The following is a 15,218-nucleotide window of genomic DNA, read 5'->3' on the forward strand; positions in this document are numbered from 1 at the left end:
TTTGCGAATTCCTTTCTCCAGGATTTGACCAAATGCTCTACTAAGGTTATTTAGAAATCAAGCCAGTACACGGCCAATATTCATAACTTCAAATACAAAAGTGATACATGCATACAAATAGGATTAATAGATGCAGTAGATCATAACCTTTACATAGATATGTTACATGGCATATGTAGCATAGAACATATTCCAGTTATGTCATATATATTCATAAGCATATTTCTATAAAGCCTTATGGAGTGCACCGTCACACCTTGAACCGGGGGAGTATGTCATCTACAAATGATACAGCTTCATGTTCAGTGTTGTTGTACAGTAAATCATAATGGATGCTCACACCCAGAGGAATGCAAAGAAGCATGTCCTTAAAAGGTTGGGTCACCACCAAAGGGTGTGAGTAACGGGAATAGTTTGCATTCATAAGGTTTAGTCCACTCGAGCTAAAATGGGTACAGCGGTTCTTTAGAGTTGAGAAAACAGCAGGAGAAAGCAGCTTCATATACACGTTGGTGAGTTTGCTCACCTTTCAGAAGCAACTCCAGTGAACTCTCTCTTACCCAGCAGACAGCACTCCACCAGTTTTAGATCATTCCTGACCTGGGTTGCATTTGAACAAGTGAACTGGGGGTGAAACAGTTGCATCCAGCCATCACTGTTTCCCTCAGTTGTCCAGTCCCTGCACAAATGCAGGAAAACACATCCCCTTAAGTTAAGATGTCTAGGCTTTGATTCTGTGGCTCCACACATCAGTATATACACAAACCCTATATAGAAATTGCCTTTTTTTGTGTGACATACAGGAGAGCTTACACTCTGGTCTCTCTTTCACCTGGATTTGCTCTTTCCTTTGTGCTGGATACAAGGGATTTGATTGAATTAACTTAATTGGCAAATGTATTGTTCAGACAGCTGTGGCAGAAATGACTTTCTGCATTAGTCGGTAGGTTAAGTAGCTCATGGCAGCTCCCGCTACCTATTGCGGCTGCCAGGTGCCTCTGTATTGGTTCAGGATCATGGACCTTCAAAGTGGACTGAGGGGCAGTTTCACTGTGTTCTTCATCTGAGCTGGAGAGTCACAGCTAGTGCCTTTTGGCACCCAAGCATCTGGAAATCAATATTTACAGAGTTGGAAAGACCAAGGAAGAGTTTGCCACAATCTACAGTGTAACATGCATTGGAAACAGGGCCTGAATATATAGTATACTTTAAAACAGAGCATCCATGTGTCTTTGGAAAGAGGGAATGCCTCTGTCTCCTGGGCCTAGTTTTCTGTCTCTTTCTGAATTACAAATTCTCTTTCTGAATTACAAATTGGGCCACAGTGTTTATAAACCCCAGCAGAGCGCATTAGAGCTTCCAGTGAGCTCCTACAGCCTGCTTTTCTGCACCCACCCTCCCCTGACTGCAATACAGGTCTGACACATAGGAGCATTGGGAAGAAACTAAATTTATTTCTTGGTCCATTGACTCTAGGGCCTGCTGTACACTGCACAGGCAAGCCCACAGGGCAGTCAGGAGACATATTGTTTGGCTATCGAGGGGGAGAGCCTATTTGCTTCCTCTCCCACAGCTGCCAAACCCCTTCTCCCTCCCCCCATCGTCCTCTAGGCACCCGGAATGGCAGGGCTCCGTTCTATCACTCTGTGATCATTTTGACCCAAGGGCTCCTTAACACTCGTGCGAACACACACCCTCTTCTCCCCTGAATGGTTGCCTTATATCTTACTGCAGGGTGGTCTTATTCGGCCAGGAAGCTCTTTGGGTCAGGAAAGTCATTTTATCTGTGTGCAAAGTGCTGTGCCACCTGATCGTGCTGTGCCAATGCGTTCCCCTCACTTACATTCAGATGGGTAAACAAGCAAGTGCTGTCCAAACAGCTGAAGCGCTCCAAGAGCGGCTTCGAACCTGGGGAAAGGGAAGGCCCGGGGACTGCTGAGGCGGCTGGCTGCAGTGCTGCAAAGTGAGGGACAGTGGAATGATGAAGGGAGCATAGGGGCAATGGAGACTAGAGGAGTAAGGGAAGGCATTGGGAGCAATAGAGAAAAGGGAGGGATCTGGAACAGTACAGGGGGAGAAGTGAAGGGGGGATACTTAGGTGGCAATTATTGACATTTCAGGAAAGACCCAAGGACACTCTGGGAGAAATGTCCTTTAGTGAGTCCCCTCTTGAGAGAGGCCAGTGTCTGTCATTTGGGGGCCTGCACCCTGCAATACAGCCCTGGGAGCTGTGAACAAGCACCCTTGCGTTACATGCTTGGAAATCGATTCTTACCCAGTTTCCACACTGTGTGTTCTAAGCGGACTAAGCACAGAGGTGGGGAAGGGGATTGTCCCCAGTAATGAGCTGGGGAGGCTTTTGCTTCTAGGTTAGTGTGAATTTGACAGTGATCGGCAGCGGCGAGCAGAGCAACACAGCCACACCAACGGACCTTCAGTGACCTGCTGTGTGTGATATGAGCTGTAGGAAATAATCCTGATCCTAGCAGAGACGCGTCTATATCACCATCCTCACAGGTGGGACCTGGCGGGCAGTCTTAGCAGAGAGGCAGAGGAGACTGAACTGCCCTCTCATCCAAAGAGGTCATTGCCAGGTCACTGGCAGAGCAGGGTGTGAGGAGAGGGCTTGTTTTACCTTTGCTTACACAATAAGTAATCTTTGGAAAAACAGAGGTCTCCATCCTCCTGGGCTGTCAATGTGGTATTGTCTCCACCACTAAATTCACTTGAAAGACCACTTTTAACAGCTTTTTATTTGCATACACACTGAGCTAGAGAAGAGAGGAAATTTTCATAAGCATCTTGATTTCTACTAACTGAAACCAGTGTAAATCTCTGTTTTTTATGAATCTCACTTACATTTTGTGCCTGACTTGTGCATAAAACTTCCCCAGGTTTACACAAGCCAACTCCGTAAGTCATTCCTTTCCCAATGGGGCCTTATATCTTGATGACCTTTTAGAGACCAATGACTGCTTTTTTGTTGTTATCCATAATTGGAAAAGCACTGGAGATAAGAAAATTTATAGCAATGTGCGATCTACCTGAGAGAGACAATAAAGAACACTGGTCGGCAGAAAGAGGAGAAGAAAAAATACCCCCTCTCCCCCACACAACTGCCAACCAAGATTAACTTTTTATGCTTTACAAAATATATTTACCCCAATCAGTTCTACCCCTTAACCTTCTATCACTTTCCCTAGCCCATCCTGCTTAGGATGGAAGAATCCAATGCACCGCTACAGACTAGGGACCGAATGGCTAGGCAGCAGTTCTGCGGAAAAGGACCTAGGGGTGACAGTGGACGAGAAGCTGGATATGAGTCAGCAGTGTGCCCTTGTTGCCAAGAAGGCCAATGGCATTTTGGGATGTATAAGTAGGGGCATAGCGAGCAGATCGAGGGACGTGATCGTTCCCCTCTATTCGACATTGGTGAGGCCTCATCTGGAGTACTGTGTCCAGTTTTGGGCCCCACACTACAAGAAGGATGTGGATAAATTGGAGAGAGTCCAGCGAAGGGCAACAAAAATGATTAGGGGTCTAGAACACATGACTTATGAGGAGAGGCTGAGGGAGCTGGGATTGTTTAGTCTACAGAAGAGAAGAATGAGGGGGGATTTGATAGCTGCTTTCAACTACCTGAAAGGGGGTTCCAAAGAGGATGGCTCTAGACTGTTCTCAATGGTAGCAGATGACAGAACGAGGAGTAATGGTCTCAAGTTGCAGTGGGGGAGGTTTAGATTGGATATTAGGAAAAACTTTTTCACTAAGAGGGTGGTGAAACACTGGAATGCGTTACCTAGGGAGGTGGTAGAATCTCCTTCCTTAGAGGTTTTTAAGGTCGGGCTTGACAAAGCCCTGGCTGGGATGATTTAACTGGGAATTGGTCCTGCTTTGAGCAGGGGGTTGGACTAGATGACCTTCAGGGGTCCCTTCCAACCCTGATATTCTATGATTCTATGTCTACATTTCCAAAATACACACATATTCCTGACTAGCATCTGCTTTAGTTTCCTCCTGTTATGAATTTATCTAAACACACACACTTTAATTTGAACCCTATAAAAGGCAAAAAGAGTTTGCTTTCTCTTTCCCCTCCAGCCACCTCACTCCTAACCTCATCCTTGCCCCCCTCCCCTCCAAAGTGAATAACCTTTTTATTACATGAAACAGACTCCTCTAGAAAGGTAATCTGGAACCTGAGTGAATACACAAACACATGTCTACTGGAGAGGGAGATGGAAGAGAGATAAACTTCAGTGAATACTCATGTACACACACACACTCACAGACAGCTTTGGGGTTAATCACACAGACACATTAATAACCCCGCCCATCACTTGCACTGATCTCTACCAGCAGGAATCATTTCACACGACAGGATCACTGAACTGCTTATGAACATCAAAAGAGCCATTCCCAGCCTGAATCTTATTTTGTTTTGGAACAAAGACAGAACGGTTACATGCTGCCTCACCCCCTCAACTGGGGAGAGTCAAAAATGGGGAAGCAGTTCCGTTATTTTTAAGAAGGGAGAGTCATTTCTAAGGCTCAGATTCTGATCTCAGTCACAGTGGTGTAAACCCAGCATATAATATTGCCCTTAAATGAAAATGACTCCCATCAAGTTAACTCTGAAGTTTAGCCCTGAAGTTTACTGAGATCAGATTCTGGCCCAGCATAAGCAGGAGAGGTTCTAAGGTTATACATTTTTTAAAAGATTTCCTAATACAAACATTAGAATATGCCCCACCAGCATCATCCAGGCTCATGGGTTTAAGATTTACAAAGAGGAAAGATGAAAAGGTTCATGAAGAAACATTGAATGATCATTCACTAAATCTTTCTATGTCCTTGCTTTCATACTTCCTGGGAGAGCAGAAGGGTCCTACAGAAAGTTTCCAACAGTGGCAATGCTGCCAAGTGTTTAATGTAGAGGACAGGAAGAAAGGGTTCCTGGATGCCCTACCACTGGTGCAGTATGTGCCCACGGGGAAATGACTCTCTCTGATATTTTTAGCACACTAGCTAAAGCAGAGCTAGTGAGTGTCCTTCTACCAGCACTGGGAAGCTGTGACCAAATGCACCCCTGTATTCACACCCTACACACCATTGTAATAACCTTCATACAAAATACACCTTGTGAGGTATCCTTTGAAAACTAATAACTTTCTGGTCAAGAATGTCATGCTGAAATGTATGTAGCAACATTATATATACAGTTATGAACATAAACTGAAGTTATGACTGAAATGTGTTTACCAGACAAGTCTGCAGAGTGGGTAAATCAGTTTCTCAAAGACAAAGGACAAGGTAACACCTCTAGCCAGGTGTCAAAGTTGACTGGCAATCACCAATCAAGTGGCCATTCTTTGGCAGTGAAGTAGGGAAGGAATAGGTGGATCTGCATCGTAACAAACAACTAACATGGAACCTCTTTTACCACGAGACCCCATATGTCCATCCTCACAGCTAGAATGAATTTTATATAGGGGTACCCCTCTGGAAAATGTATTTCAAAGTGTGACTGGATTGTAAAAGGGAGGAGCAAAAACACCCCAGGTATTCTCTCTCTCTTTCAGCTGAGAAGACAAAGGAACCAGTCATTATTAGACTTTGGGAAGGAGTCTGACCTGAGAATTTGGTTGCTATATTGCTGGGAACATGTGGTAAGGATGTTGAACCTTGAACTGAGTCTAGTTTGTTAAGTTTTAGTTACTAGAAAGCATTTTTATCTTTATTTTTCTTGTAACAATTTCTGACTTTAATACCTTACACCTATGCTCACTTAAAACCTCTCTCTTTGTAGTTAAATAAACTTGTTTTCTTCTTTAATCAAAACTAATCTCGTGTTGTGTTTAAACTGAATTGTTTGGTAACTCTAGTTAAGGTAGCAAACTGTTGTACAAACACAACGAACCTCTAATATCTGAACTGTCCAGGAGAGGGCTGGATAGTGCAGAACCCATGTTTTTGGCTAAAATCTGGGGACTGGGAGTGTGTTGGGGTCACTCTACAAGTGGAAGCCAGAGTGTTGCTGGCAGGCTGCAGCTACACACAGATACTCAGGGTGTGACCTGCATGCTGTTTGTGAGAGGCCCAGGTGGGAGCTACAGCAGCAAAGCATTGCAGGGCAGGTGGTGACATGAACTCTCAACTAGTTCGGATTGCATCCTGGAATGTCATGGAAGCGCCCTCCCCACTGTTGTGTCGACATAGATCTAGAGAGGTCGGGTGTACCACAGCACTCACAACACCCTGTAATGCACCCAGTTACAGTAAAGTTCTTACATCCCCTGCCTTCAACCACTAGAGGCAGATTAAAGAAGGCACTCAAGCTGTTCTGATTCCATTCTTCAGATGGCAGCTCCATGTGCACACACACACACACACACTCTCTCTCTCTCTCACTCTCTCTCGACTTGTGTTACCTCATTCTTCCCTCTGAAATGCTAAGGAGTGCTATTGATTGAGCTTTCCGTGGAGCCAATCTGAGCACTATTTGGGAATGAGAAGGTAGTCCCGATTTGGTGCTCAGAAAATGGAACGGCGGATGGGATATATTGCACCATGAAAAGGTGGAGGAGGCGCCTTCAGGGCTCCAGCCAAGATGCAAAACATTCCTAGAAATAAGCATGTTCCAAGAAAGAAGAATGGATTACTGTAGTATGGTTCATGCTAAGGGAAGGCAGTCACAAAGGGTGACTTATCATTTACATAGGGATTAGCAACTTCTGTTCCAAAGGATCCCAAAGCACTTTACAAGCCACATTATGGGAAGGAACCCTGCTGCCACCTCCAGGGTAGGTGCTGAGGTTCAGAGATCCAGCTTGCATCGGCACCCAGAAGATCATACACTTAACCATACTATTCCAACTTTCTGGGGCTGCAAAACTGGGTTGGGAATTTCATGAAAACAACAAGCAAACAACTCTCTTGCTGTTCATATCCTTTAGCTTCTCTTCCCAGGGGGAACCCACAGTTACAGCAACAAAGAAAAAAAATGAAGTAAAAACAAAAACCTGTATATGAACATTTTCAGTCTTGCAGGCATATACACAGATTGGCTAGGGTTCAGCTCTTGAAACAGATAAAGGTGGGGGATGTTGTGGTATTTCCAGAACAGTTAGGCCATCACTAGGATTTAGCCTGTGTAGTTTACACATGGAAACAACAAGTTGTGGAGAAGCAGAATAAGACAAATTTGCATAACACAATGGTAGAAAAAAACCATGACTCTCCTTTGTCACTAGAGAGCCTTTGAACGCCCCTAAGAATGTCAACTGAATATGGCAACCACACAGAATGGTTCTGTCAAGGTGAGGTGCGCAGAAGCTATGACCCAACCAGCAGCACCTTGATGTGTCTAAGGAAATTGGGACATTTAGGGGATGCAGGAGGGGCTCAATGTCATGTTTTGCTCACAGCTCCCCCTGCTTTTCTCCTCCCTTCCTTGGTGCAGTCATTCTGCACTGCCGCCGTCTTTCTTGGACATCTGTATTTTCTGATTATTCGTTACACATTGATTAGTCAATCCCACATGCACTGTGATTGTATTCTTCCTATGTACTAATATTTCAACGAATGAGCAGTCAAGTAGAAAATGAATTTATTAGCACGTGATTGTATTACTGAGCTCTTGTATAGGCAAAGTATGCAGCAATATTTAATGCAGCCGAGTAACAAACAGGTAGTTCAAAATTAAATAGCACAGATGGCCGACAATGAGTACCAGTGCCCTGAGAAACTCTATGAACCCTTGGTTTGGGCTTTGAAATCAGCTTGGGGGGTGTGGGGGGGAGAGGAGGAAAGAAGGAGGAGTGAGAGAATTTTTTTGCTTAGTATTAACTTAACATTCATTTTCTGAGATGCCTTTCTAAGCAAGAAACAATGTTATATTTTTAACTACTCTATGATACCTAAGACTTTTTCTTCTTACTATACTATGCTGTCCATCATGAACACTACCAGGACATAATTTATATCTTCCTTCTCTAAAACCTCATGCCCCTGCCATTTGAACTAACGGAGAAATCTCCTGCTCTTGGTAGAACTATCAGGCCTGTGACACAGACAGGCCTGTGACAGGCCTGTGACACATGAGCACTTCTGATTCCAAGCAGGGTAGTGGTACCCACTACCCCATTCATTATAACACCAAAACGTACAAGCTCCTTTTTAGCAGGGAATATTCCAGAAAATTGTCCCTTCTAATTCCACCAGATTGATTTGAATTCACAACTGGAGTTCAGCATACAGTATGAAGTTCCCAGTTCTTTACTGGGGGAGAAAAACACAACCACTGACAAATTTTTAATTTAGAATATCCCAGGGAAAACAATCTTCATTCAGATGTCTCGGATACTAAATGTATCATATGTTAAAGGATAAATTCAGTACAAAAATGCACTCACATTTTAAAGACAAGCTGAAATGGGCCATTTTTCAAAATGGGGTAGCCAATTTTGTACTTAGGTGACAAGTCCTCATTCTAGGAACCTAATGTCATGTTATATAGGATCTGTGCTTCTCTGAAACAGGAGGTGTTCATTAACACAACTGTTAGCTACAGATATGAGGGGGAAAAAGGCTTCCACACAGCTTGAGTCCCAACTTTATCGCCCTTTGTCATAAATATAAAGGGAAGGGTAAACACCTTTAAAATCCCTCCTGGCAGGAGGAAAAACCCTTTCACCTGTAAAGGGTTAAGAAGCTAGGATAACCTCGCTGGCACCTGACCAAAATGACCAGTGAGGAGACAAGATACTTTCAAAGCTGGAGGGGGTGGGGGAGAAACAAAGGCTCTGTGGCTGTCTGTGTGATGCTTTTGCTGGTAACAGAACAGGAATGGAGTCTTAGAACTTAGTAAGTAATCTAGCTAGATATGTGTTAGATTCTGTTTTCTTTAAATGGCTGAGAAAATAAGCTGTGCTGAATGGAATGGATATTCCTGTTTTTGTGTCTTTTTGTAATTTAAGATTTTGCCTAGAGGGATTCTCTATGTTTTGAATCTAATTACCCTGTAAGGTATTTACCATCTTGATTTTACAGAGGTGATTCTTTTATTTTTTCTGCTATTAAAATTCTTCTTTTAAGAACCTGATTGTTTTTTCATTGTTCTTAAGATCCAAGGGTTTGGGTCTGTGTTCACCTATGCAAATAGGGGAGGATTTTGATCAAATCTTCCCCAGGAAAGGAGGTGTAAGGTTTGGGAGGATTTTGCAGGGAAAGATGTTTCCCAACGGGCTCTTTCACAGTTATATATCTGTTAGACGTTTGGTGGTGGCAGCGATAAAGTACAAGGGCAAAAGGTAAAATAGTTTGTACCCTGGGGAAGTTTTAATCTAAGCTGGTAAAAGTAAGGTCAGGAGGTTTTCATGCACCCTAGAGTTCAGAGTGGGGAAGGAACCTTGACACCCTTATTCGCAAAGGAGATGCACATCCCCTCTGAAACACTGCACATCATACAGAGACATCAAATCTAACTGTAAGTACATAGCATTATACCTTACAGCCAGTAGGAACATAGAATTGCCTGCTTTAATTTAAGCTACCACGTTCGGCAGTTAGGTTGTTTATTTTCATAAAATATATTTTGCAAGGTTTGGAGAGCAGCAGTTAAGGCTGTGCAGGTAACCAATGTACCTGCTGGGATGCTGGCAGACCAGGTGCCAGCTCATGCCAAGGCCTGGGCCTTACTGAACACTGACAAATGCATAGTTGGGAACCATTCTGGGTCACCTGTTAAAATAGATGTTAAATTGATAAGAATGTGTTTAAACCTTATCAACAGCTTGTAGGATGTTGCATGTATTAATCCTACTTACAAATGTCTGTATCTCATGATATAAGGTAATGTTTAAATGTTTGCTCTGTAACTATAAAATCCCCACCCCAGTCAGGGGAGAAGCATTATCAAGTGTGAAATACGAGTTCACCACCAGAGGCGTTAGCTCCTCCCCAACAAAATAAGGTCTACATTCATCAGAGAAGCCACTGTGGACAAAAGACTGTTGATTGCTTCCCCCAAAACCCTGGAGAGGATACGTGCCCAAGCCCTCTTCCCATCACAGCTTGAACATTAGGGCAAGGGAATAAAAATACCTGTTAAGGATAACTTCTTATACCTATTCTGCTTGAGCTCTGAGGGGTGAGGATTTCTAAGCATTTGCAAGGAGTCCCCGGTTCTTTTGCCTGGATTAGCCCTAAAAGATAGGCAGTCAGCTTACTGTTGAAGTTTCTATTACTTTTCTTTTACTGTAACTCATTTGTGTATGTATGCTTACCTGCTGTAACCTTGACAATAACTCATTTCCTTTTCCTAGGTAATAAAACTTGAGTTGGTTTATTACAGGATTGGCTCCAAGCATTGTCTTTGGTTTGAGATCCGAGTACAACTGAGCAGGACTGAGTGACTGGTCCTTTGGGACTGGGAGTAACCTGAATATTGTGATTTTTGGTGTAAAGTAACCATCTATCACATAGTCCAGCTTGCCTTGGGCATTCCAGTCTGTCTCCATGGCAAGACCATAGACGAGTGGTGCCCCCCATACTGGGGGGGCACAAGCTAAAGGGGAGGACACATGACTACCCCACATATCTCCCCTGCCCAGTGACCCCTCCTGCCCTGCACCCAGCATGGGACTGCAGCGCTCTCCTGGCCCCATGTTACCTTTGGGAGGGGCAAGGGCTCTCTGCCTTTATCTCCCTGCACCTACCCCCTGCATATTTGGCCATTCTCCCTGGCAGCTGGGTGGAGAGCAGGACAGAGCCACTTCTGCCTGAAATGGCCTGGCTGGGAGGCAGCAGTGCAATCATCAGCACAATCTGGAAGGCAAATGCCAGGCCTGGTGACTTACTGGGAAGCACCAGGATCTGAAAAATCCCTCCTGGATTCCTGTCCTTTCAGCACTTCCTAGAGGGACAGTTCTACTTGCAGCAAATTTGAAACAGGGCCCCAGGTAAAGCCAGTTGCCACACTAAGGCAGCAATTTCAAAGCAATGCATCAATTAGGTCCCAAACATCTGCAAAACCAAATTTTCCTCTAGCCCTTGAAGTCCGAGCTATTATCCTGAGTGTCTCAGCCACTGCTAGTGGGTATTTCAACCAATTGGGCTGGAGAACTGAACCCAGTGTTCCCTCATTTCTCTTCCAGAGTCCCACACGTACAAAGCCAGTCCTGGCACAAGCCATGTGCTTAAAGCTACGTGACATTCCTCAGTTTACAAACCCTCTGCCAATCTTCTTTTGGATGCAAAACTCCTCACATGAGAGATTCAGATGCCTCTGATTCTAATATGGACTCTCTCTTGCAGTTAAATTATGTAAGATATTAATTTTTGTCCTTGCTGCTTTAATCCTGCAATGCACTATAGCAACCCCATACTATTTTTGGAGACAATCAAAGCCTATGTCTGAAATCATTTCATTTAATAGACTCAGTAAGATGTTTTAGAACTAGAACCTAACTTCCCCTATTTCACAAAGGACACTGAAAAAGAAAATTGACCACTCAAGCCAAAGCTAAATTGGAGGCTGCGAGAGGTTCCTATAATAACCTTCACTGAGAGGACTGACTCATCTCTTTTGTTTCCTCAAGCACAGACTGTATCTGTTTGGAAACAGACCAAGGAAAATGCTGGCATGACTCCCCACGTCCCAGACAACCTCTTATTTTAGCCTCTCCATTGTTCCACTCCAAGAGACCAGGTTTGCTTGGTAGTTACCCATAGTGCTGGCATCATTTAGAAGTTTAAACCAGTCTACACCCTTCTTTTGATACACAGAGCAAGGGGAGGATTCCATCTTGCATGAAATCACAGAAGCTCTTCCTCCGTGTTAGCCCATTTCCTTCCTTTAGAGCTGAACAGATCCATTCTCTGCTTTAGGGCCTGATCCGAAGCCCACTGGAGTCAGTGGAAAAGCATATGGGCTTTGGATCAGGCTCCTAGCAAACATCCTTGGGAATTCATAAAGTCTAGCAATGAGTCCTGTCCCAATAGCCTGGAAAGACACTTTTACATGAGCACATTCCCCAACTTTAAAAAGGAGACGTTTGCACTTGAAGTTCTTTCATAAGAGAAGCACACAAGATAAAGGACTTATGGGGAGATCACTGCACTTACCCGCTCCTTTGTGCTCATTGAAGAAATCGGTGGGTTTAAATAAAACAAAAAACAAAAACTCTGCATATGTTAAGCGCAGGTGAAAACTTTTGGGCTGTGACAGAAACTCAAGTATTCTACATGCAGCTGCAATGCAAACTTCCCCCCCCATGCAGCTCCACTCTTGAATTGGAAGGACCACCCCAAGATGAGAATTCACTCTTCATGCATCCTCAGTCCTGGGGGTGAAATCCTGAACCTACAGACGTCAGTGCGATTTTTGCCATTAACTTCAATGCAGCCAGGATTTCACACTTGGTCTGCTGAGACTGCCAGCAATAAGTTAGGGTTTTGCAATTTGGGCAAATCTTCACTGGGAGCCGGACTTAGACCATCAACTCATTTCACACAGGCCACCAGCCAGCCATTCATTGATTAACAACAAGATGGGATGTGTCCTGAATACCTTTAATAGTCACGGGTAGATTACTGACCTTTTAATAGAGCGAGTCAAAAACTGGACAAACTACAAAAAAAAATATCAAAATATTCCAGTTGATTTCGTTTCACATCATTCAAAGTAAATCATTATTGGTTTCCCCCCGCCCCATCAGTTTGCTGTGATAGATTTTCAAAAAATTTCATTTGTTGTTTTGATTTTTCCTTTCCTTTTTTTCTTTTCCCAATAATTTGTTTTTAAAAATGACTTGAAAAATCAAGAGGAAAAAAGGAAATACAAAAAGAAAAAAAGGGTGGAGGGGGACAGGAAGGAAATAAACTGATGTAAATTTTTCAAAAAGTTTTTCATGAAAATTTATGATTTTTAGAACAGACAATTTTTCACCAAAAAATTAAAAGGCCACTTTTTGGGGGCGGGGGAAACCAAAAAAACCCCAAAAAACTGTACTGAAAATATTTCAGTCCCTTCTAGTTTTTATAGAAGGGAATCTTCATCACAGTCCTGTATCTCCAGCTCCATTTCTAGATTGGAGCCCTAATGCAGTGCTAATGACACACATTTAATGATTACTTTGCTATGGGATCACATAGGCTCCTTGTCTCCTCCTATTAGTCATGCAGTAAGTTCCTTTCCTTTTCAGCACAACCCTCCAGCTCTCTAAGCCCTCATCTACACTAGGAGTTGAGGTCAAATTTAGCAGCATTAAATCAATTTAACCCTGCAGCCGTCCACACAACGAAGCCCTTTTTTCCCCGACTTAAAGGGCTCTTAAAATCGATTTCCTTACTCAACCCCCGACAAGGGGATTAGCGCTGAAATCGGCCTTGCCAGGTCGAATTTGGGGTACTGTGGACACAATTAAATGGTATTGGCCTCCGGGAGCCATCCCAGAGTTCTCCATTGTGACTGCTCTGGACAGCGCTCTCAACTCAAATGCACTGGCCAGGTAGACAGGAAAAGGCCCGCAAACTTTTGAATTTCAATTTCATAGAATCATAGAATATCAGGGTTGGAAGGGACCTCAGGAGGTCATCTAGTCCAACCCCCTGCTCAAAAGCAGGACCCATCCCCAATTAAATCATCCCAGCCAGGGCTTTGTCAAGCCTGACCTTAAAAACTTCTAAGGAAGGAGATTCCACCATCTCCCTAGGCAATGCATTCCAGTGTTTCACCACCCTCCTAGTGAAAACGTTTTTCCTAATATCCAACCTAAACCTCCCCCACTGCAACTTGAGACCACTACTCCTTGTCCTGTCCTCTTCCACCACTGAGAATAGTCTAGAACCATCCTCTCTGGAACCACCTCTCAGGTAGTTGAAAGCAGCTATCAAATCCCTCCTCATTCTTCTCTTCTGCAGACTAAACAATCCCAGCTCCCTCAGCCTCTCCTCATAAGTCATGTGTTCCAGACCCCTAATCATTTTTGTTGCCCTTCGCTAGACTCTCTCCAATTTATCCACATCCTTCTTGTAGTGTGGGGCCCAAAACTGGACACAGTACTCCAGATGAGGCCTCACCAAATGTTGAATAGAGGGGGACGATCACGTCCCTCGATCTGCTCGCTATGCCCCTACTTATACAGCCCAAAATGCCATTGGCCTTCTTGGCAACAAGGGAACACTGCTGACCCATATCCAGCCTCTCGTCCACTGTCACCCCAGGTCCTTTTCCGCAGAACTGCTGCCTAGCCATTCGGTCCCTAGTCTGTAGCTGTGCATTGGGTTCTTCCGTCCTAAGTTCAGGACCCTGTACTTATCCTTATTGAACCTCATCAGATTTCTTTTGGCCCAATCCTCCAATTTGTCTAGGTCCCTCTGTATCCTATCCCTGCCCTCCAGCGTATCTACCACTCCTCCCAGTTTAGTATCATCCGCAAATTTGCTGAGAGTGCAATCCACACCATCCTCCAGATCATTTATGAAGATATTGAACAAAACCGGCCCCAGGACCGACCCCTGGGGCACTCCACTTGACACCAGCTGCCAACTAGACATGGAGCCATTGATCACTACCCGTTAAGCCCGACAACCTAGTCAACTTTCTACCCACCTTATAGTGCATTCATCCAGCCCGTACTTCTTTAACTTGCTGACAAGAATACTGTGGGAGACAGTGTCAAAAGCTTTGCTAAAGTCAAGATACAATACATCCACTGCTTTCCCTTCATCCACAGAACCAGTAATCTCATCATAGAAGGCGATTAGATTAGTCAGGCGTGACCTTCCCTTGGTGAATCCATGCTGACTGTTCCTGATCACTTTCCTCTCATGTAAGTGCTTCAGGATTGATTCTTTGAGGACCTGCTCCATGATTTTTCCGGGGACTGAGGTAAGGCTGACTGGCCTGTAGTTCCCAGGATCATCCTCCTTCCCTTTTTTAAAGATTGGCACTACATTAGCCTTTTTCCAGTCATCCAGGACTTCCCCCGTTCGCCACGAGTTTTCAAAGATAATGGCCAATGGCTCTGCAATCACAGCCGCCAGTTCCTTTAGCACTCTCAGATGCAACTCGTCCGGCCCCATGGACTTGTGCACGTCCAGCTTTTCTAAACAGTCCCTAACCACCTCTTTCTCCACAGAGGGCTGGCCATCTATTCCCCATGTTGTGATGCCCAGCGCAGCAGTCTGGGAGCTGACCTTGTTAGTGAAGACAA

General features: G+C 44.2%; 1 long non-coding RNA gene across 1 annotated transcript in view; it reads right to left on the bottom strand.

The window, feature by feature from the left end:
* Window positions 1-15,218, bottom strand: part of LOC311530451 — a 56,945-nt gene that overhangs the window by 18,081 nt on the left and 23,646 nt on the right. The gene's annotated exons all lie outside the window — the stretch shown is intronic.

This window comes from Lepidochelys olivacea (genome assembly GCF_965140295.1).
Source record: "Lepidochelys olivacea isolate rLepOli2 genome assembly, chromosome: 14".
In the NCBI taxonomy this organism is placed as follows: domain Eukaryota; kingdom Metazoa; phylum Chordata; order Testudines; family Cheloniidae; genus Lepidochelys; species Lepidochelys olivacea.